The 23,536-nt window shown below is 40.6% G+C and overlaps 1 long non-coding RNA gene across 2 annotated transcripts; it reads left to right on the top strand.

Moving 5' to 3' along the window:
* Positions 1-5,272: 5,272 nt before the first annotated feature.
* Positions 5,273-23,093, top strand: LOC309519398. 2 transcript variants are annotated; one of them, XR_014213834.1, is made up of 3 exons: positions 5,273-5,331; positions 19,310-19,377; positions 22,977-23,093. It is a non-coding gene; the product is annotated as an uncharacterized lncRNA (long non-coding RNA). The 2 variants fall into 2 exon arrangements; XR_014213835.1 differs by lacking the exon at positions 22,977-23,093 and adding an exon at positions 19,467-19,554.
* The last annotated feature ends 443 nt before the right edge of the window (positions 23,094-23,536 follow it).

Genomic DNA, 23,536 nt, shown 5'->3' with positions numbered 1-23,536 from the left:
AGGGAGGCTAATTACTCCCATCATAGCCTCCAAATTACCTTGTGTGGGTCGGAGAGATGTTATTGTCAGCCATCTTCTGATGCGCCCCTAGTGCCCCCCCCCCCCGTTTGCTTGCTATTGTCAGCAGTGGTGACTGGTGCCCATTGGACTGATAAGTTAGAAGGCAAGGAGACCAAACAGCAGGGGCAACCAGAGCCAATGACAGATAGAGCCAAGTCATTACAATTTTGCACCCAAACTCCTCCCTGCTGGATTCTGCAAGGGCATCACTGACAGGAGGAGAAAGCTGACAGTCAGGGCCCTCTGCCTGGGTTGGTTGTAAGTAGGAAGGTAGGCAGTGGGGTCTGGCAAGGGCAGTCTGAGATTGGTGGGGTGGTGTTCCATGTGCCTTAGTCACCGCTGGTTTTCGGTGCTCTTCTTCCTCCCTCCCTGCCTAGAGAAGTGGGCAAGAGTGGGTGCCTGTATGTGCTGTGAAGCAGAGTGCTCCACCAACCATCTCCAATGCTCCAGTTGCCCTTTGGTTTCCATACGTCAGCTCCTTCACTATTCCTGAGCCCTCGGGGGCTTCATGCTGTTGAAGTTGGTGACGTTTACTGATGTTTTCCAGTGCGTTGCTGCTTCAGGCTCTCTGACCAAATGTTGCAATATGTTGACATAACTCTCTGCTCTTTTTCTTATACTCACCATTAAGGCAGCAATCCTTATCCCACTTAGTTGAAGTAAGCCTCGTGGAATTTAAGAGGACTGGCTTCTGAACAGACATGGTTAGGATTGCAGTCTAAGACTGCATGCACACCATACTGTAGATAGAGTGCTGGGAACTGTAGCTCTGTGGGGGTGAACTACAGTTCCCAGGCTTCTTTGGGGGAAGCCATGCGCTTTAAGTGTACGGTGCATCTGGAGCCAAAGCTTCTTCAAGGTCACATCCATTAAGTCAGGCTTCCTCAACCTGGGACCTCCAGATGTTTTTGGCCTACAACTCCCATGATCCCTAGCTAGCAGGACCAGTGTTCAGGGATGATGGGAACTGTAGCCTCGGGACATCTGGAGGGCCAAGGCTGAGGAAGCCTGCATTAAGTGCTTGCAGGCAGCCCTGCACAAATTACAGCACACCCAGCCACAGCCACACAGAAGAATTTATTTGCTTGCTTGCTTGCTTGCCTGCAACATTCTATATTGTGCATAAACAAAAAAATAATCTACAAAATTGAAGAGGACAGGAATATTCTCTTCCTTTGTAAGTACTTATCAGTACTGTATCTGGCAAGGTTTAAACCTGAGATACAAATTATGTTATACATGGCTAGTTATCCTAAGCACTCCCATCTTTGCTTGTACAGACTCGTCATTCCTAAAAACAGGCTTCTTCATCAGCAGCAGGGGCTGCAATGCTACCCCTCCTATCCTCCAATCCTTGGCCCTTCTGCCAAGTTCGCTCCAAGTGATAACTTTGTCCTTCAGGGGCAGCCTGCAAAATGTGCCTTTTGCACTGCAAACAATGGGGAGAAAAGCTCATTGGAAAATTGTGCCAGATTGGAGACGCTGAGCATCGCCGGTGAGACCCTTTCCCAAAGCTCTTCACATAATGGCTGCCTGTGATTCGTGGCAATTGAAGTGTATGTCTCTCTGTGGGGGTCTTCTGAAATGGAAGAGGCGGCATAGTGCAGGGCAGGCAGGTGTGCTCCCAGGCAGCTCCTCCAGAGTACCTTAAACCTTGACGAGGCCTTCGGTGGAACAAAGACTCCCCGCTGGGTCTAATTTCGTGGCCATTTTGAGATGTGAATTGCAAGTAGCATTATCAAATACACTTGTGTGATCTAAACTGGCATTTAAGACCAGGCCTCTATGGGTGGGTAGACGGTACATTAACCCACCGCCACCAGAAGAATCTCTGTGCTATCTCTTTGCAACGCGGTTCCTAGGGTAAGTCTCATTTCAAAAGCTGTGGGTTCATCTGTTCTGTAAGGTAAAGGGAGTTCACGTCACTTCACTTCACTCAGCAAGTGTTTTGAAGTAGGCAGGCATACTTAAACACATGGCTTAAAAGCTTCTTGTGTTTAAATGCAAAAGAGGAAAAAGAAACACATTTAGTGTTGAGCTGAAACTGGGTAGCTGGGCTGGTATACATTTTGATGAAGATTATTGTCTCTCAGTATGTAATTTCTGATTTTTCTCACCCCTCCTTTTTTACAGTGGGCTGGGTGGAACATGTCCTCATTGCTAAGCCATTTTTGTTTCTTAGAATCCTCATTTTAAAAATACTAATTCACACAGTAAGCAAGAGTGGATACCGCATACAGTTGTATCCACAATTTATTTGACTAGCCAGGACAGGATACGGCTGCATATCCAAACTCACTTTCTGTTGTAAGTGCAGTGCAGATGGTCAATATCTTTTTGTGCATTCAAAAGTTGTCCAACCACACAGCATTGCAGACTGGAGGCGGGCAATTGTTGTCCCAATCAGTGCTGTTTTTCTAGAAAAAGAGGTGCTGGAACTTATCAGGAACACCTCCCTTGTTTTCTTATAATGGCAACGGCATCCACCTGAGAGGTGCTGGAACTGAGTTCTGGTGAGTTCTGGCTGGAAAAAAGCCCTGGCTCCCATTTTCAAAAAGAAGGAAAAAGAAGACCCAGGTAACTAGTTACTGTGAGCTTGTTCAATCATTTGGCAGAAAATTGCTCATCATTGGCAAACAGGTGGATGAAGTTTGTACACTCCTCTGTGGGAGACAACCCAGAACAATTAGACTTTTGCTTGTCTGAAGACTATGAAGTCTTCTAAAAGAAGTGATTCCTTTTTCAGCACTAAATGGTTGGATTTCTTTCCTTATAAATGGGAAGATTGAAGAGGAATAAGATAATTATAGCTGGGTGTTGTTTTTCTCCCTTATTGTTCAGCTCTAGTGCCTATTGAGACTGTATCTTGGCGCAATTCAAGGAATTGAGTTAATCTATAAAACTGTATCAAGTTTGGGCTCCTGGTTATTTTCAGATGGCCTGACAAACTATGTCTCCTCAGGTTATGTTGAGGTCAGCCAAAGAACACTTACTAGCAGTCCCAAGGGGGACTATCTTTAGTTGACTTTTTCTATATCCTTGAACAGTAATTTCTGTTGATCCACATCTGCTGGAAGATGGAGGGAGATGCCAGCGATGGATCCACCAATCCAGAACAAGTATTTGTACTCTATAAACCCAAGGACACTCCAGGATCCACAGTGCTGGAGAGGGCACACAGGGAAAACAATGTTGATGACCCTCTCTGTTTCAACATTCTGTAGTGAGACAAGGAGTGCCAACTGTGTCAATTGTAAGCACCCCCAGAAGATTCAGGAATCCATCTGGTTTCACTGGTCTCTGGGGTCAGACCATCTTCAGGGGTCCCCCACTCCTACAGGAGGAAGATACTGCCCCCAGTCCAAACATCACCAGGAAGTGGTCCACCCATGACAATGGAACTTATTAACTCCTCCAGTTACTGAACCACCACAAGTCTGTACTATATTCATATTTAAAGATAGGATATTCAACATGATAATGTTCATATTTAAGGTCAGGGCATACAGTGTGATAGTTTTATTTAAGGGTGGTATACATGATATAATAGTATTTTTATTTAAATCTTTATATTTTAAGGTGGTGTATATATCTTTGAACAAACAAACAAGAACCCTAATTATGTGATATGATGCATATGCAGCAAGGGCATTTTGGCACTGGTTGCCTTTTAAAAAGCTAAATACAATTAGTTGTTATGATAATTGGCAAAGCAATCATCAACAATGCCAGATTGCAAGGTATGTCACATTTTTTTGTCCTTAAAGGGCAAAACAAAAAACCCACCCCTGAGAAATAGACTTGAGAAAATTTGGATTGCAACTCAAATGAATGATAACAGAAAGAAAACACATCAAACCCTTGGAACAACAACAACAAAATGTATGTCACACCATTTTCCTGTTTCTTCTCAAACAGCATAAGGAAAGTTAATTCACATGTATCTAAGCAATCCCCAAAGAATGGAGGAGTGCTTTTCATAGAACACTTAGATCTGGTGATTGTCAAAGGTAATTTTGCCAATGACTTTAGTAGGAATAGAAGAGGTCGTTAATAGTACAGCAAGTTTAAAAATAAATAAATTATCAGTGTCTTTGTCGGATGACAAAGGAATTGTCTATAAAAGTGTGCTTCATTAGATGTACAACATTAGATATGTCACCATTGCATACTTGACTTTGACATTTTAGCAATTATACCATCATGCTGGCTGTGTAAAACACTGTCCTGTGCTAAATGCAGCCAACTGTCCTATTGATTCTGATGTAAATATGGGCTTGTCTGCCAGAGTTTGGCTTTCTTTATTTGTGTCTGATACATTCAATGGCTCATCTGTTTTTCTAAGATCCCAGATCCCAAATGGTAGATGCAAGATGCAAGGTATTATCTTTTTAAAAAAATAGTAGCTAGGCTGAAATGAAACATTAAAAAAGAGACAAGTGGGCTTAGGCATTAAGCTCTTTATTAATAATAAAATAATAAATGAAGATTCTGTTGCAATAATTTGAGAAATGGAGCACTGTCTGATCAAAAGAATCTTCCACTTTTTATTGCTGAAAAGTGATGGGGGAGGAGGGGAAATAATTATTGGTAATTTGATATGGTCTTGGAGAAAAAAATAAAAATTACACACAGAGATGAAGGAGGAATCCACTTTAAATGGTTTTATATACAGTATATGGAATTTGGCAGTTCTGACTCAGATTAAGATTTGCCACATTGGACCAGTTCTTGTATCAGGCATCTGCTTAGGTCTGAGTTGCTTGTGTATTGTCTAATTACATGCAAATCGATAAAAAATATGTATATTATATGTATCATATGTAAAATTGTTTTATTATTTAGAAAAAATATAGAACAATTAATTTAAAAGACATTTTAAGCTGTGTGCCTGATAAAATTACTGGTAAAGCACACAGGAAATAATTATTAACAAAACAACAAAACAAATCCGTCATGTGCATATAGTTTAGTTATGTATATATATTTAAAATGTTTAAATAAATGTACAAAAGAGACAAATTCTACCCGGTACTATTTTTCTGCTATATTAGTATTAATATATATATGCATGTGTGTGTGTATGTGTGTGTGTGTGTGTGTGTGTAGGTCTATATGGTTATAATAGTACAATATATATTAATACATATAATATACTAAAATTGTTTGTATTATTTGCAGAAACAGTAAAAAACATTAACTCGCTTTCTAGTGAGATCAAGGAATAAGAAGGGAATTAGAAAAAAATCCATGTGGAAAACATGGGGAAGGGTAAGTATCCAAAATCATTCACACACATTCCCAAAACAATATATTTAGTATTGTAGTCCTTGCACAGGTATGTTCAACCTCTTCTTCACCTAGTCTCTTTATCTGGCACTCTGGCACTCCCTTCAAGTTATGCAATGTTCATAAAACTACGCACTTCTCTGTAGCTGCTCCCAGACTTTGGAACTCCCGTCCTAGAGAAGCTAGACTGGCTGCCTCCTTGTTGTTGTTCTGTGGCCATGGGAGTAGCAATACCTTCTTGAGGTATTAATGCTGTGAGCCCCTGAATCATAGGTTCAGGTTGAATATATGTGTAAATAAACCATATATCATAAAGACACCCCAGTCTCAGTTGCCCCTCATTCTGAGGAAACCAAACCCTGGGTAAGCGCCTGGAATCCCTAGAATCTTGCATCATTCCAAGATTGGGGTAGTGTGCAACAATATACAGTGGTACCTTGGTTTACGAACTTAATCCATTCCAGAAGTCCATTCTTAAACCAAAGCATTCTTAAACCAAGGCGTGCTTTCCCATAGCAGCGGGGACTCAATTTACAAATGGAACACACTCAACAGGAAGTGGAACATGTTCTGCTTCCATGGCAAAGTTCACAAACCAAAACACCTACTTACAGGTTTGCAGCTTTCTTAATTCAAGTTGTTCATAAACTAAGCTGTTCTTAAACCAAGGTACTACTGTATTTAACTTCCCTGCATTAAATAAAGCAAGGGTGCCCTAGGCTTTATCAAGACTGTCAAAATCAAAATAAAAGCTTCTGTGCTATGTATTATTAAATAATAAGCCACAATTCATCCATTATGAAAACCTAAATCCAGAAACTCAGTGGGAGCTGTGCTATTGCTTCCTATCAGGACAGGTTGCACCCAGTGGCTGTAGTCTTGTATACAAATTGCACTGACAGACATATGGTATTTTTTGACATTGTGTTCCATGGAGATATTATCTTAGAAGTTGAAACAGTTGAGCTGCCAGATATATTTTCTTGTTGGCTGATAAGGTTTGATAAATATGTAGTGTCACCTCGTTTGGTTTGTTATTCATCAAAAGACACAGATCAATCTTTTTATAATCTATTTCTGTGTTATGAAAGGATTATTTCTTCTTTAAGCAAAGCTTTGAAAAATGATGACATTGTTAAGATGTGCCATTAATGCCTAGGATCTGTCCCTGTCCTCTCACAATCTTTGTTTCCTGTTAACATAGCACTCACTGTTTAGCTGATATTAGAAATGTTAAATCTCAAATTTAATACACCCCCATGCCCTCTATCCATGGCTGTGCAACATAAATATATGTCACACCTAGCCCCGACTTGGTACCAGAAACAGAGTCCTTGGATGATGAAGCAGACACTCCACAGATTGAGGACCTTGAGGAGCAGCAGTGTCCCCTGAAGCTGGTGCCAAGGGGCTCCTTGTAGGACCTTCCAGATTGTGACCAGCTGAAACTATCAGAGGAAGGGGTGGAACCATTCCCCCCAATTCTCAAGAATGCCTGTGCTAAAAGGGTTGGGTCTAGGGTGAAGAGCAGCAACATAGTTTAAGCAAGCTTCCCGCCTCCCAGGTCAGCCATTTAAGGAAGCCTCCATGCCCCTTCAGCTCACATGAGCCAGAGCGGTATGGGGGCTTGCTCAGCTGCAGGGTTGGTCTATGTATTTTGACTGCTTCCTCCTCCCCTAAGGTGGGAAGGAGAAAGCAGTTGAGATACATTCCAGGCATCATGATATCTGCATCACATTTCACAGTATTTAGCTGCTGATCTATCACAATGTTGAAAACGAGATATCGCCCAGCCCTAGTCATGGCATGGTCAGAAAAATTCCCCTTTGATTATCTCTGTGATGGTCCTGGCATATATTGAAGGTTATCTGCTAGATAACCTGGTTCTAGGTTGTACAAGCTTTATATGTTAACTACAAGACATTGAACGGTATGCTGATGACAACGTAGTGTGTGCACGCTCAGAGGATGACCTCCAAACCATCCTAAATATCTTTGCAGAAGCTTACAAAAAGCTTGGCCTATCACTCAACATCCAAAAAGCCAAAGTGCTGCACCAACAAGTACAAAATAACCCCTCTGCAGCGCCACAAATCCAACTCAATGGTGTAACATTGGGAAATGTTGATCACTTCTCCTACTTAGGCAGTTATCTTTCCACAAGGGCCAACATTGATGCCAAAATCCAGCATCGCCTGAGCTCTGCGAGTGCGGGTTTCTCCTGATTGAATTGCAGAGTGTTTGAGGACCAGGACATTCACAGGGAAACCAAAATGCTTGTTTACAAAGCTATTGTACTACCAACCTTATTATATGCTTGTGAAACATGGACCACTTATAAATGCCATCTCCAACTCCTTGAAAGATTTCATCAATGGTGTCTCCAAAATTTTTTACACATCACTTGGGAAGACGGGCGAACTAATATCAGTGTATTGGAAGAAGCAAAGATCACCAGTGTTGAAGCAATGATTCTTCAACATCAACTTTGTTGGACTGGTCATGTTGTGCAGATGCCCGATGATCGTCTTCCAAAGCAACTACTCTATGCTGGTGGTCAACAAAAGAGGTTTAAAGACTGTCTCAAGGCAAATCTAAAAAAATGTAGTATAAACACTGACAACTGGGAAACACTGGCCTGCGAGCAATTGGAAAAAAGCCTTTACCAAAGGTGTCATGGGCTTTGAAGACACTCGAACTCAGGACACAAGGAAGAAACACGCTAAGAGGAAGGCATGCTTGGCAAATCCATACCGTGATCAACTCCCACCCGGAAACCAATGTCCCCACTGTGGAAAGACATGTGGATCCAGAATTGGCCTCCACAGTCACTTACAGATTCATTGTTAAAAACGTGTTTATGGAAGACAATCTTACTCGGCTACAAGTGATCGCCAAGAAGCTTTATATGTTAACTCCAAGACAATGAGCACCAGGTGAGATGTTTGTTTTATGAATCCAAAAGTTTTAAAGTGTTATTTATTGTAAATTACAACAACAACAACAAAAATATTGAGTGTTGATTTGGTTATTTTATAGGGTTTTAAACAGTGTTTCTGGTTCAGGTGTTTAGGCTGTGTTTGGCACTCTGCAGGGGATTCCCACAAAAAGAAGATGGAGAAACCATTAATGACTAGCTTGGGAAAGCAACTGAAGTGTGATTGAATGGAGCTACTTTTCCATCCAAAATTTGTGATTATGACCCCCCTTCAACCTCAAAGCCCTTGGGAACTACAGGTAGAGTCTCAAGAACCTGGTCCTCCAGATATTGTTGGACTTCAGCTTCCATATATTTACGTGAATCAATCCCCCCCCCAATAATATTCTAAAAATGCCTCTCACCCACCCCGCCATCCACTCAATTTCATCACCGACAAATAGTGTGGAGATTTTGCGTGGTTGAATTCTTGAGTGCCTTCTGGACCACAACATTGTCCTCTGTAAATTTGTGCTACTGCATTTGGCATCTAACAGATGCCTACCTACTTAAGTTGCCCCATGAGTATAATACTTTGTGGTTTGTGTTCAGCCATTATTTTGTTTTTAATTCTAGTTGTCCTTCAATCCAGGATGTCTGTGACATGTTTATTTCTCATAGTTTTGATTTATATGGCAGTATTTTTCGCTTGTCTTTCCCTCTTATGAAATTACGTTGCATTGATTTTATAAATGCTGTTGAGATATACAACCCTTACAATTCATGAAATATAAAGCATTTCCCTGTCTACAAGGGCTTTTTCCCCAGGTATCATGGCAAAGGGTACAATAACTGAGAACATTCTTGGGTTTATGGTTTATGCAGTTTGGGTACATTCACCCATTTTGGTGGGAAGAATTGTATAAATGAGAATCTGACTGCAAGGCTGCACAATATGTGCAGTACCTCACTGGGGGCATAATTACTACTGGGGTGCATTGGATTTAGACAAATCTCAATTTCTAAACTGAGGCAGGGTGTCTTGATGGGATCTGTATGAGTTGCACAAGTTGAACCAGGCACTCCTGATGTACTTTCTGGCATGTCAGTGATTTAGACATACAAAAATGCTGTAGACAAGAATCTACTGAAACTGTCTATAAGCTTGCCTTATGAGGAAGATGTTTGTGTGTGAAGGGGTCAGGGTATGAAGTAATAATAATAATAATAATAATAATAATAATAATAATAATAATAATACTTTTTTATCTTGCCATTTCTAAACATGGGGGGAGCAGGGAGTTCCCTAGTTGCCTGGCTTCCTAGCCTTTGCATGAGCAACACAACAACCTGTACTATGGAGCAATGATGCTCGAATAAGCCATCCGCTATTCACGTTTGCAGGAATGAATTGTAGGTTTCCAACCCAATAAAGTGTGAAGCATAAGCCATTGGTTCAAGGCAGCTCCTTTAATTTATTTTAGTACCTGAGAAAAAGTCATTCAAATCGAGCATGGTTTTATATGCTAACATCATTTCTATAAGAAGCTGAATATTCTTCCTTGAATTTTTATATCATCCCCAGGGCTGTAGTGCAAATGTGTGGTTATTGCACTACTAAACCTTTTTGAGTGATCACATACTTATCTTGCTTCCCAGTAGTAGGACTGTGTGATGTTCTCGTAGAGAACTGATATCGTATTTCCCCCCCATCTCTAAACAGTACCTTGGGATAATTAACCATTTCTTTTTACTGTAAGTTGTGGGCCTCTTTCTGATAACACACATAATTTTTACTTTTACATAATTTGGTTCCAACAGGAATTAGCCTTAAATGTGCTCAGTTATCACAGTGTAAGAGTCAAAACAAGCAGGGATTTGAAGTTAGAGTATTTAATCCAGTACTGGGCCAGTATTTCAACCACTGGGGTGGGGGTGAATAGAATATAGAGGTGGAAAGTGAGAATATTCTTCCATGATGAATCTTTTTTTTTTTAAAAAAAAAGAGGTAGTTTCTTTTCTTTTCTTTTCTTAGTAGCAAAGTTCTCTGACCCTTTGCAGTGCTCCATTTTCTCTCTAGCTTTCGGTGTTCAGTCTGCCTACGTGTGTTCTTGTACTCTAAGATCACCCTAAGGGCAATGCAAGTCAGTACCATTTACCTGCATGGTGATCTTTGATCTCATTCTCTCTGTTTTGCTTTTTCATGTCATCATAGGCATAGGAGGTCCCCCCCCCGGGGGGGGGAATGCAGGAAACCACTTTTGCCATACTTGGACTGTATTGTCACCCCCTACAGAACTGACCTGCAGGGTACCTGTGCTCTGCAGGTCATCTCAAACATGGGTGTAATATCTGTGAGTCTTGACATTTGAACTGGGATATGGAAGTACAAGCAGACGATTTTGAAGAGGAACTTAAGAACTAGAGACCATGCAGTTTTCAGAACTTCCAAGTAGGAGCCATCTACCTAATGGACTACAAACTTCCAGTCAGCACCAAATTCAGCCACGTCAGAGATCAGAGACCAGATACCAGCTGATATTATTCTTGTACTAAAAAAAAAAATCCCGCCCCCCATTTCCCATCAGTTAATGAGGAAAGAAAGTTAAATAATCAAAGGGAAGAGAAATGTTGGAGAAATTCTCATGACTAGATTGCCACACTTATCTTACTTTGAGGGGATGTTTGTGAATGTTCTTTCTTCATTTCACTAATAATCTCACCAGTGGTCTGCACTTATCAGCCAGCCTGAATGCTCATGCTTCAGTCAAAGCCCGGATATGGCAGTCAAAAAGAGTCCATATATATAAAAAAATCAGGATAAAGAATACATATCATAATACAGACTTCCAACAGATTTATAGTCCCCCAAAAAACCGAGGTATGGAACCAAATATTATGATATGTATTAACACACTTTAGAATGCATATAATTTATTATATTTATGATTTATGGCATTGAAGCACCTTGATCTACCTTGACATATTATTTGATATTACCAGCTGAAGAAGGCGTTTACTCCGAAACAGGGCCCTGTCCTGGTCACCACTACTGAGTTGTACATCTGATTCACACTCCGGATACTCCGTTTTGGCCCTATTTGATCCTTTATTCTGTATTCTTTATCCTGATTTTTTATATATATATGGACTCTTTTTGACTGCCATTGAGACTTGTATAAAACAATTGTTGTGCACTGGTATTTCATGTACCTTTGTACCATATCACTGTATATTTGAAACTACATTATTTCTGTATTTAAACGTTGTATCCAAACTTACCATCACTTTAAAACCATCGTACTTACATGTTATATTTAAATTTACTACTAGCTTCAAACTGTTATTCTTAGCAGAATATACACGTTTTTCATTTCAACTCTTGAGTAGGAATTATTCCTCAAATTTAAAGTTGTGGCCAGAGTTCTTGGTATATCTTTTTTAGTGCATTTCCAACAAGAACTCCAATTTCTTTAACAATATACACATGTGACACAAGATGGCGACAGTGAGCTATGCAAAATTCAATGTATTTTTCAAAACGTTTTTTAAAAGAAGAATTTTTCACAGCATTTTTTTATATGTGTGTAGATTCCACCTTGGTTTCAAATGCCTTGTCAGCCATGTTGCTCACTGGGTGACTCCTTATCCAAGCCTAACTCACAGGTGGTTGTGAGGATAAAATGGGTGAACTTCAAATCACTCCTGTGGTTGTCTTCTCTTTCTGCTGTTGTATGGAGAAATAAAACAGCCCAGGTTTGCCTGCAAAGCGGCACACCCTCCCTTGAGAGTCAGCCAAATTTAACTTGGTTGGGTCTTGCTTCTAAGTAAAATAGGATCAGGCTGCAAGTTTTCCTATTGAAAGCTTAAAGTTTATGATAGATAGTTGTATTAATATTTTCTTTCTGCATCTATTTTGCTGTTCTGTTTTTAACTGGTGCTGATTTTCCTAACGACTAGTTTTTCTCATCTGTCTTGTTATTTTTGCATTCCTTAAAAAGAACTGTGTAACATAGAAAGTAAGTAACAATACAAAACAAAACAAAAATAAAACAAAACCTCAACCCTAAAAAACCCAAACCCAGATGGAATAACTAAAAAGGCATACAGTATCTTAAAAAACCTTCCTTTCATTTCTATGGTAAATATTTACTAACCTACTGTAGGAGTTATCTACTGTTTCTTGAAGCTGTGAAGAAAAGATTAAAATTTGAAAAGAATTTAATGATCATAAGGTAACTACCAGCCATCTTCAGAGAATGCTGAACATGATTATTGAAAATATGTTGAGTATTTATTTGCAAGATTGCAAGGAATAATAAAAGGACTTCAGAAATTTTGCTTCTTTTAAACAAAATGCCAGATACCATTTGCATGGTAGCCAGGATAGCCAAAGAATTTTTATGTGCCTGAGTCTGTCACTTTCTAGATAATGGTATGGACATTCAGGGTTACAGACACTCCATTCCATTTCCCATCCAACTGGGTTTCCTCCACAAATTTTACCAACTGGCACCCCAGAGAGCTGAGATTAGTAATGGTACATACAAAATATTCAGGACTCACTGCCACTTGCTCCTATCAGCTCCATGCCCAAGAAGTATGCTCAGTCTACGTTTGGCTACTTTTGATGGCTATTTTGGACTTCCTTTTTTGGCAGGGGGAGTAGAGTGTCTTTGATTTTCCGCTGATTTTAATGGGAAATTTTAATTCCATTTTCTGGGAACAGTATTTAAAAATAGGCTGTTTCCTGGTTCCCACCGAAAAGCTACAGGGACAATTAGATTTTTCAGTCTACTCTTTTATACCCATGTATACACCACAAGTGTGGTGTAGTGTTAGGAGCAGTAGATTCGTAATCTGGGGAACCGGGTTCGCGTCTCCGCTCCTCCACATGCAGCTGCTGGGTGACCTTGGGCTAGTCACACTTCTCTGAAGTCTCTCAGCCTCACTCACCTCACAGAGTGTTTGTTGTGGGGGAGGACGGGAAAGGAGAATCTTAGCCGCTTTGAGACTCCTTCGGGTAGTGATAAAGCGGGATATCAAATCCAAACTACTACTACTACTACTACTACTACTACTACTCTTCTTCTTCTTCTTCTTCTTCTTCTTCTTCTTCTTCTATGTGTTGCCATCTTCCTTTTTGAGCCCCACCCTCCTGTCTGTTTTCTTCTTTTCAGTCAGTCAGCATTCTGTGGCCATTAGTCCTTACTGGACTATATAGGGAGATTTCCTCTCTCATTAGCCCCCCCCCCTGTTTTTTATACTTCTGTAGACATCCCAGGTTTGCTGATAACTCTCTTGTGTATGTAGGCTACATCTGCATGGCAGGTGACTTGAATAAAACTACCTTTAAAAAGCTTGTTAATGTTTTCTCCCTGAAAATGCTTTTGTTCATGAATACTTCCAAAAGATTGTTGAAAAGGTTTCAGAATTCTTCATCTTTCCTTTGTTTATGAGTAGTGCTGTGGAAGCTTGCAGTATATCTGATGAATGCTATTCACTATAGTTGTGGGCGATCTTGTTTTTAGAAAGCATGCATTCTTTCCATTTGGCATATTATTTCTTTCCCTTTGATAAATGAAACACACTGATGCCTTCCATACTCTCTGTAGAGTTGTTTTTTTTTTGGGGGGGGGAGGGCCATTTTTGATGATACATAGATAGATGATAGATAGATAAATGAGAGAGAGAGATAATAGATAGATAGATGATAGAGACAGATATAGATAGATAGATGATTTATAGATGAGAGAGAGAGATTATAGATAGATAGATAGATAGATAGAGAGAGAGAGAGAGAGAGAGAGAGAGAGAGAGAGATGATAGATAGATAGATGATAGATAGATAGATAGATAGATAGATAGATAGATAGATAGATAGATGATAGATAGATAGATAGATGATAGATAGATAGACAGATTGATGATAGATGATAGATAGATAGATAAATGAGAGAGAGATATAATAGATAGATAGATGATAGAGACAGATATAGATAGATGATAGATAGATGATAGATGAGAGAGAGAGAGAGAGATTATAGATAGATAGATGATAGATAGATAGATAAATGAGAGAGAGAGATAATAGATAGATAGATGATAGAGACAGATATAGATAGATAGATAGATGATAGATAGATGATAGATGATAGATGGATAGCACCACTGTGATGCTTGCATTGGGAAATCCAAGTTGTCTTCTGCCCCCCCTTTCTTCTTCTATCTTCTTTGTTTCTACTAGCTGATAGGTCTGGGGTGACAATATGTTCTCTTGAGTGGGGAGTTCAGGGTTGGTTGGTTGGTTTTACTTAGTGGCTGATTATGGTCTCTTTGGCCCATACATTCTGTATATGAGCCAGTATTGCCCCTATCATACTACCACCAACTCCCATCATCTCTGAGCTTTGCTGCCTGGGCATGATAGGGAGATAAGTTCCAGCAACATCTTGAGGACACAACATTGGTTACCACTGCCATAAAGTAACTTAGTGCCCTTGGGTATAGTGGAGGAGGATGTCCTTTCCCTAGTGTCAAAGTAAGATCCAGCTGCCAGCTGGTTTCTGCACATGGAATAGGAGTGTGGGTTACCATCTAATCTTTCATTTCAGGCAGCTAAATATCTTCGGTTGGCTCTGCTCACAAACTGTTTTGTTCACATGAGAGGCAAGAACAATTGCATGGAGGGAAGTGAAACTATCATCTCTGTGACCCCCTGTCCCCCTTGCAGACCTGCACGTTGGCATGGGAACCAATTCCTCCTGGTATGATCCTACACTATAGGACATATCAGTGGAATTAATTCAATCACATGGTCAGGTGTCCATTTGTCTTACAATGGACATCCTTGCTCTGGGTAGACTGCTAACTGGATGAGAGAGAACTGTGGGGTGGGTCTTATTCGTGTGGCCTGTCTATGCACACAGGGCTACAGTATTATAAAGCAGCTGATGTGCGAACCTATCCAGCAGTAGGAGGGAAACATTATACAGACTCCCAGAATGATTGAAAAGTAAAGTGGTACCTCGGGTTACATATGCCTCGGGTTACATACGCTTCAGGTTACAGACTCCGCTAACCCAGAAATAGTGCTTCAGGTTAAGAACTTTGCTTCAGGATGAGAACAGAAATCGTGCTTTGGTGGCGCAGCGGCAGCGGGAGGCCCCCATTAGCTAAAGTGGTGGTTCAGGTTAAGAACAGTTTCTGGTTAAGTAAGGACCTCTGGAACGAATTAAGTACTTAACCTGAGGTACCACTGTATACTCATGTATGCATGTGCATACCACACATGCATGCGCACCTGCATGCATGAGTACACTTTTTAAGCATTCTGGGGGCTATATAATCTTTTCTATCCTACTGGATCAAAAATACCCTACCAATGAGTATCAAACATGAGCTGATGGTTCAGGGATCGATAATGTAGATGTTTCTGTGATCCATGAAGCATAGTTTAGAATGTATCAGATACTTTGTTTATGTTAGGATATTTCCGTTCCACCTTAAAAGGGAACAGGCTTTGAGAGTCACAGAGTCTGCGTATTTCCTGTTCACAGGATGTTTATGTTTTGCTATTGCTTTCGTTTCTCTCTCTCGGTGCCTGAACGCTGAAGCAGGCGGTCATGTTTTTTCTCTGTACTGACTAACACAGAATAAACTCTTAAATAATGCTCTCCTGTGTGCATCTTTCGCTGTGCATTATCTGCTGATAAGAGCGTGCATCAGCCCTGGAATGTGGCAAGCTATTTCTGGAGCTCGTGTCGCTAATTGCTGATACTGTGTGTCTACGGGAGATCGATGGACGTCCGGAGGCGACGTGGGGCCATGATGGACTTTGTCTCCCTGGCAGTTTATACATACAGTTCAACCCCAAAGGGTTCTCAGAGTAGCTAACACCTCGCAGGAAATTAAAAATACCCAAAGAGAACCAAAATAAGTGATTGTGTCATTTTAATTTAAAATAGGTTTTATAACTAATACTAGGCCCATGAAAATTTCAACATGTGATAAAACAGCATGTAATAGACCCTGGTCAATAAAAAGTCCTTATTATTTGCATATACCAAAACCAAATACTAGATATTGCTATGTGTTTACCTAATGGCCATTTACAATAAAATACCTTATGGTGTGCCATGAAAAGAGAAGAATGTATTGAAAGGAGGATCCAAGAATTCATATCAAATATCAGTGTAAGAATTGGCAACTTGTGGCCCTCCATATTTTGCTAGACTCCTCTCATCAACCCTGACCATAGGCCATGCTGTGTTGCCTGCCAGTGTCTTGAGGGCCACATGTTACCCATGCTTTTATTAGTGAACATTTGTTTCAGTTCTGTTCCGTATCCTCCTTCTCTTAAAGGAAACATAATGTGCATTTGGTAAATTTACAGAATAATTGAGATGTAAAGTTTTACACATGTTTCTGCACAGGAGTACATCAAGCCTGCTGACGGGACTCAGCAAACATTCAGTAAATAACGCCAGTGGGATTTATTGTATGGAATTAGAGAAATGCAATATATGAATCAATAAATAACAATGTACATATCACATAACCATTTCTGACTGACGGTTCCCAGCTTAATCAAAGGAACTCATAAGGGCCTGAAATAATGCAATAGGAGGAATACTCATTGCCAGGCTTCCCTACTTGGTACATAAATTATAGTGGCAGGAATCATACATCAAAACTGGTAATAGGTCGGTCTGCTTAAAAAGCCTCCTTCCATTCCTAAGCATGGAATATGGCTTTTACTTTTAAAGCACCTTTAAAATGTGGTACTTGGTTTGAGGGCAGGAATTCCTTTTTACTCAGCAAATGTTTTATTTCATGGGTCAGGTTTCCCTACAGTAATTTTGTCATTGAGAGCCTGAAACAACCAATCTCTGAAACACTGTAGAATCCAATTTACTCTAGAACTTCAAGGCACTCACTGGCACTGTCAGTGAGCCCCACTTTCAAAGGAACAATGAGCTCACTTTGAGATCCAAGTTGTTCCTCTGGATCAGTGTCCTCACCTGTCTCATGGCTGACATCAAATATGATGTCAGGTACAGGGGACATGGGAGAGGAGAAAGTGGTCTCCCTGACTGTTTGGGATCCTTGTTGAACCTAAATAGGTCCATGGTCTGGAGGTTCATCTCTTCTAGTCTGTAAGTACATCAAGTAAACAGACTATGGGTAATAGCCAACATTAATCAGCTTTCATTTCAGTTAGTCTGTTGCATATGACTTGGTTGGACATCACCCAAATTGAAGAAACAAAAGAGACATGTGAGGCACTATTGAGATAAGTGCAAATCGAACAACAGTATGGCTTGATACTTTGTAGAACCTCCAGTAATTTCATGGCAGTTCCCATATGGACTCTCAAGAACTGCTAGACAGATCAGGAAATGCCCTTTATATTTACATGCAAAAGTAAGCACCGGCCAAATCTCACTTGTTCCAAATTATACTTAACCAAGAGATGGAGGGAGAATGTTGAAGGATGATCTAACTATATAACAACCTCTTTAACTTTCATTTTGTAATCAGATTTGAGAAACATTTAAAATCAATTTGCATCTACCAAATCAATTATTTGGTTGTACAAGGCAGCTTGTTGAATAAATATTTGGCAAATACTTCCAAACATAGTTACTGGCATGGACGCATAGCTAACAGATGTTAAAATTAAAGTCTGTTGGTTTTGTGGTATAATTAAATGTCTCTTTAGTTATGCTGTCAGAATTGCCACCAAATTCAAAGTGTCCTCAACCCTAGGGTGGGGGGAGAGAAACCAGAAAATCCAAAAAAAGCAAAAAGATAACATGCATGCACCCAGTGACCCCTGCAACAAAACCCATGCCAGCCCCTCAATCAGAAACTGCCCTGGACACAGAATTAACCTGTGCCTCCATAGGCAGCTGTGAGTTCAAAATGACTTCCAGGCAGTGCACCTGGTCCTTCAGGGGCACAATTGCCCCATTCAGGGGAGAGCCACTGAACTCTGATGGGTAGATATGCATCACCACAAGCTGGCTTCTCCCATGTTATTGCCTTTAATTTTTCAAATAATTCTTGCATTTGAAATACTGGAAGTCACATATTTGGACAGGCCGTGTCAACATTCAGAGGAAAACTTACAGTGTGATAATAATGAATATATTATGTGTTCATTGTCATATAAGGTGGAAGAAAGAGGGGGTACACTACATGCACATTTTCCTATGTTCTTCGTCAGGTCCCACAGTGTTTATATGCTCATTTTCAAGGCACTATCATATATCACTATGGTTGTACCAGTTGTCTTCCCAGTGGTGTAGGAGGAAGGTGGATTTGCTATCAGATGCAGCTCTAGGGGAGCGTGACCAGTGCAGTTGCACTGGATATGAAGCTTTTGAGGCGCCACAGTGAATGCCACTACTGTTATGTCCAATGAAAGGCGAGAGGCAAGGGGGCACTGGATTTTAGTGTCATACAGGGCACCATGGAAATTTGTTATGCCAAGGTCCACCACTGTTGCCATGGTTACACTTGTTAGCTATCTAGTTTGAAGAGAATCAGTAGTGTCTAATCACATCAAGGCATCTAAAATCTGGTCAAGTTAAACACAGTTTAAGTCACAGTAGGGAAGGTCAGATTGAGAAGGCAAAGCCTGGACAAGGAAGGAAAAGCCCATGTCACAACATGACATGTTAGGTCAAGACAGGGAAAATGTAACCAAGGTAAGGCAAGTGAGGACAAATGATCTCTTATGCAGAGGGCAGATAAGAACAACGTAGGGACCCATCTTGAAGGGCCCATAGTATAGTACTATATACATTCAGGACCCAAGGAGTTTAAAGGCAACAAGAAAGTTGTTTCTGGGGAAAAGAAATGTGCTTCCTTAAACAAAAACAGTTTTCAAAGATGCCCCATTTCAGTAGAAATACCTTTTCCTAATGCAAATGAAACTTTGTGCACTGAAGTAATTGAGAGTCAAAGTTAGAGTCCCTTTCCCCTGTCTTTTGATCTGAACCTGATCAAGATGTTAGGCATTTCATAGTCTCTCAGCAGGGGAGACCTTGGAAGGGAGGCTCTAGCATGAACTTCAAAAGAGAAATGAGAAGAACCCGCTGCAAGTAAGTCATTTATTCCTAGCTGCTATCTATTTGTTTAACTTTATATTTCAAGGAATTATTGCAGTCTTTCTTTACCCTTTTATGTCTAGCTAAAGAGAAGAAGAAGGAGCATGTGCTTTATGGACTGCGAAAGATTCCAAAAAATATGAATTAGGGGCCATATGGAGGATTTACTAGGAAGTCAAGGCAGATGTACTAAATGAGCCATCTTCACTGCATGCTTAAATCAAAGAAAATGTTAAGAAGGAAGGAAAAGTAAGATGACCCAGGAAGCAATGGTGCAATTACATTTGTCAAACACCTGAAGTTCAGATTATCTTTGGACTGCAAGTGCCAGATAGATAGATAGATAGATAGATAGATAGATAGATAGATAGATGATAGATGAAAGAAAGAAACTCGGGTGGAGGGGAGATAGATTATTTGCCATTGGGCAATTCACTAATGCAGGACATGAACTGCTAATTACAAAGTCTGGCTCATCTTTTGTTTCAACTGAAACAAAGTTAATTAAATTTAATCTCTAAGATGCTGGTTTGAAACAGGAAGGATTCTTCAGGGAAACGAAATAGTAAAAAGTTGTTCTTTCTGATTTCAAGCAAAATATCCAACCAAAGAGCTCCATTTTCTCCTCCTGCGTGCTCTTTTATGGTAGCATGTTCTTCTCGGTTATATTCGCCCTCCACCATTTCCTAAGTATTTGTCCTATTTTCAGATTGAGAGTGTGTCCATTAAATGGATTTATACCAACCTCATACACTTTGCAACTAAGGGATTGGTTTTACAGCACTTAGGAAGAACTTCTGGATGCTTTCCAAGTAGCAGAAAACAAAAACAAACCTGCAGTTTTTTAAAAAATTACCTGCAAAGGCTGTACTTTGGAATGTTCAGTTTTGCTGTCTGGCATGGTTTAAATGAGAAGTTTGGAAGGAAGGGCGAGTAAAAGTCCTTTGCCAGCAGCAGACAACTTTTGAAAAGCAGGGTCAGTTTTTCAAAGCTGGAGCTTCTTCTTGCTCCTTCTTCTCTATGGGTGCACTGTAGCGCAGCAATAGATCAACAGGGCTCCTTTTCCTCTGATGTATTGTTGCAATATATCATAAGAACTGTGTCTGGCAGGAACATGAATTTCAGACATGGACCTATTTTCTGTGCCTTATTTGAGGACAATCTTAAGAAAATCAATGTGTGAGTTTCAGAACTGGCAAGAAGAGCTTAAGAAACTCCGTGATACTTCCAAAATGGTTAAAGGGTTCACAAAATTTTTAATCAACTCTTAAATGTAAGTGGGACATTATAAAGCTCCTATAAAATAATGAATCACTATAAGGTTGACCTTGGGGCTTCACTGTAGCCTCATTGCTTGAGTGTCTGAGGTAGCTGATTAAAAAAGAAAATATCATGCGCCCTCCAAATCTTTTTGGTCAAATCCACACCAAACATTAAAAGTGCTATAACAGTCATGGTGTCCACTAGAGTATCCTAGGAAGTGTAGTTTGTTAAGGGTGCTAAGAATTGTAGCTATGTGTGGGGTGGGTCTTGTAACAACTTTCAGTACTCTTAACAAACTACAGTTTTCTTTCAGGGAAGCTATGGCTATTAAAGGTAAAGGTAAAGGGACCCCTGACCATTAGGTCCAGCCGTGACCGAATCTGGGGTTGCGGCGCTCATCTCACTTTACTGGCCAAGGGAGCTGCCATACAGGTCATGTGGCCAGCATGACTTAGCCGCTTCTGGCAAACCAGAGCAGTGCACGGAAATGCCATTTACCTTCCCGCTGGAGCGGTACCTATTTATCTACTTGCACTTTGACATGCTTTCGAACTGCTAGGTTGGCAGGAGGAGGACTGAGCAACGGGAGCTCACCCCGTCACGGGGATTCGAACCGCCGACCGTCTGATCGGCAAGTCCTAGGCTCTGTGGTTTAACCCACAGCGCCACCTGCATCCCTATAGCTATGGCTATTAAAGTGGTATAAATAAGTGTAGGATGTAGCTGTGACCTTTCCTACCCTCAAATGAATTCTTTGTAGAATAATGAAAATCTAGACATATGCATGGATGCTCATAATCTGATCAGAATTCAAATGTTTCTCCATAGGAAAACGTGCTAGCATGGGACTCCACTAATGAGTCCCATTGGTGGAAGCCCAGAACAAGGACTTCTGCTTATGCAATGGGGCTCCCAGTGCTTTTCTTCTAGAAAAATAGGTGCCAGTACTCACCATGAAGTTGTTACAGTAAATGCCACACCTTTCATCAACAACAAAAAGAGGTGCTGGTACTGTGTACCCTTGAGTAACTCCTGGGGGGTAAAAAAGCACTGGGGCTTCCCCTATGCCCCCGGATTTTTTTTAGGGAGGGTGGTAAGGAGATGTCCTAGAAGAGCACATGGGAGGTGGTGGTGGGGAATCACTCCATATGGCAAGACAAAGTGGTTTTCCTGATGGAGCAATTGCCTTAGAGCAACCTTGAATTCCTTCCTTGACAATGTTGGTCACAACACTAAAAGCCCCTTTCTTGATTAGTGAAGTATAGATCATCTAACTACAGATTAGCTAGCATCATAATGTATGCATAAGAATGTGTGTGTGTGTGTGTGTGTGTGTGTGTGTGTGTACACCCCCCCAAAGGCCCATCTAGTCCAGTATCCTCTTCTCACATTGACCAGGCAGATGCCCATGAGAAGCCTGTATGCAGGACACAAAATCAATACCACTCTCACCACTTGTGATTCCCAGCAGCTAGTGTACAGAGGTATACTGCCTCAGACACTGAAACTGGTACTCGGCCATCATGGTTAGTGGACGTTGATAGCTTTTTGGAGAATCAGCACAATACCTCCATGACATAAAAGTAGCCATAAACAGCTTCTGCATAGGGGATTATTCACACAAGTCCTCTAATACATGTAGGGCAATATTCATAAAGTCAGCAGAAGCTCACAAAGAGCTGCACGGAAGAAGTTATCGCTGTGATTGGCATCTTAATGACAAGATGCCCAGCCAAATGGTGTGTAGATTCAAGGAGCTGTCCGCTTTTGATGTTCTTGGGGCATTATTGTTCTTCAAGGCAAACTGAATGATTGATTGGAAGGTACTAAGCATCAGGTGTGCTGGTGGCTGTATCCAACTCCCCACAGAGTCAGAGTCTTTTGGCAGGGAAGGACAATTCTCTACAGGTGAGTGATGGGGAAGAGGGTCTTTGTTAGTATCACTTCAGATGAGAGATGGGGTGGAAATGAGTGTCAGGTTTTTTGGCTTTTCGCCTATTGTTGGATTGTTCTTATTCACTGGACACATCTACCTCCACATGATTATTGGTTGATAAATGCTTGAGTGTTTTACTGAAGTGAGAGTTGAGTGGATGGAATGCTGTTGTGGGTGCAAATGGAGTGTGATTGTAGAATGATTGAGTATGGCAGCATAGTTCCTGAATTCCAGTTTCTATTTTATGATTCTCAGCAATCGTATTCTGACCGGTGGGGATTCAGACTAATAGAGGTGCCTGGGGAATGTTTTATAAAAGTTCTAGGTCTGCTCTTTTGCTGTAAGTTTGCTTCCACCTGACCCCTATTTTTATTTAATCTCTTTTCTTCTTCAGCCAAGGGTTTTCTTTTTGTTTGAAGCACCTTCCTCCATTCAAAAAGTAGTGCCAGAATACAAAAAGCTGGTCGTGAGCCTCTGAACCTTTGACATTTTTCTTGGCCTGATTGGAAAGAATAAGAGCTTCACTGTAAGTAGAAACTTTCTACAGAACACTCTCTTAAAAGAAATGGGGGTAAGAATAATCAGGATAAAATAACTCCTGACTTAGTTTGCCAGTCCGAACATTTGCAGTGAAGAAGAACTTCTCCCTGCTACCATTAAAGGTCTGTTTTGAGTCATATGTCACTTTGGGCATAGCTGCAAAGTATTTGCCTGGGAGGCAGCACGTTACTTGCCAAACCGGACTATTTTCACAGAAGAGAGCAGTGCAAATGCATGTGAATCTTTCTGACAGTGCCAAATGGTTCCATTTCCTCTGCAATTCTGTGAGAAACAGAGTATCATTTTATACTTCGAAGATTAAACCGTTCAGCTTGTTTTTCTGTAGTAGAAAAAAGGTAAAATGTTGTTTTCTTTTTGCTCTGTCCTTGTTTCATTTTGTTTATCAGATAGCCC

The sequence above is a fragment of the Podarcis vaucheri genome (genome assembly GCF_965113315.1).
Source record: "Podarcis vaucheri genome assembly, chromosome: 1".
In the NCBI taxonomy this organism is placed as follows: Eukaryota; Metazoa; Chordata; class Lepidosauria; order Squamata; family Lacertidae; genus Podarcis; species Podarcis vaucheri.
This window is presented reverse-complemented; position numbering and strand designations above follow the sequence as displayed.